Here is a 949-nt window from a genome sequence, read left to right as displayed (position 1 = left end):
CTACAAACGAGCCCGGGGCGCCGAGCCCACGGCCGAGCCTTGCACGACGCGCACCACAAGGACGGCGAGAGAAAGCCGCGCCTCCGCGGCCGCCCCAGCGTTTCGCGCCGCGCGCGTCCTTGGCCGACGCAGTGGTTATCACCAGCGGAGGTGCCGAAGGCGGGCGTCAGCATCAGCCTCGGCGTCAGCCTCGGCGTCAGCCTGCGTGCATACTCCGCGGCCGTACCGATCGCACATCGCACCGCGGCGCTCTCTGAACCTGACCTTCAGCGGCGAGCGCGAGCGGGCCCGGCCTTTAGGCCCGGCTCGGCGGCGGGGGCTCGGCCGCGGGCGCGCCTCGACACTTATGCAAAGTAACGCCCCGCCCCGCCCGGATCGGACCGGGTCAACGGAACACCCTCCCCCTCCCCGCCCGTGTACCTGCGCTGCGCCGCAGACACAAACACTGCCGACAGACAGACGTGTCGGAGAAGAGAGAGTCGCGGAAAACTCCTACACTGCGGCTGGTCGGGTTTTGTATACACTTTGGCTAGCACTGTGCATCCAATATAAATCTCCCCACCACACCACCCCGACCAAACCGGGCAAGACGCGGACGGGCGCGCGGCCTCAAGGAGGTGGCGGGGGCGCCGCGGCGCACGGTAACCTTGCTGCATGTCCGCGGGGGGCGGGGGCCCGGCCGGCCCGGCAGGACGAGCTGGACGGAGCTCGTCGCCCAGGCCAGGCCACGTGCCCCGGTGCCCCGCGGCTTACCTGCCCACAACCTGCCCCCGGCGAGGACCTACTTTCGGCCAGGCTGGCGCCGTCTCGTCTTTGTGTCGACCCCTCCCGGCGCCATAGCGCGCTAGGAGGCGCTAACATAGTCACCCGCGGGCGCCCGTCCAAATGCCTGCGTTCGCAGATCGCCGTCCGGGGTTCAAACCCTCGCAGGAACGCCCCCTCCCCCCCC

General features: G+C 70.4%; 1 protein-coding gene across 1 annotated transcript in view; it reads right to left on the bottom strand.

Moving 5' to 3' along the window:
* LOC113209895 (MLX-interacting protein) overlaps positions 1 to 949 on the bottom strand; it is a gene marked incomplete in the record, with an annotated part of 45,315 nt that overhangs the window by 14,876 nt on the left and 29,490 nt on the right.

The sequence above is a fragment of the Frankliniella occidentalis genome, unplaced genomic scaffold (genome assembly GCF_000697945.3).
Source record: "Frankliniella occidentalis isolate FOCC.00 unplaced genomic scaffold, Focc_3.1 Scaffold240, whole genome shotgun sequence".
NCBI classification, from domain to species: Eukaryota; Metazoa; Arthropoda; class Insecta; order Thysanoptera; family Thripidae; genus Frankliniella; species Frankliniella occidentalis.
Note: the sequence above shows the minus strand (reverse complement) of the source record. Positions and strands in the feature narration are given on the sequence as shown.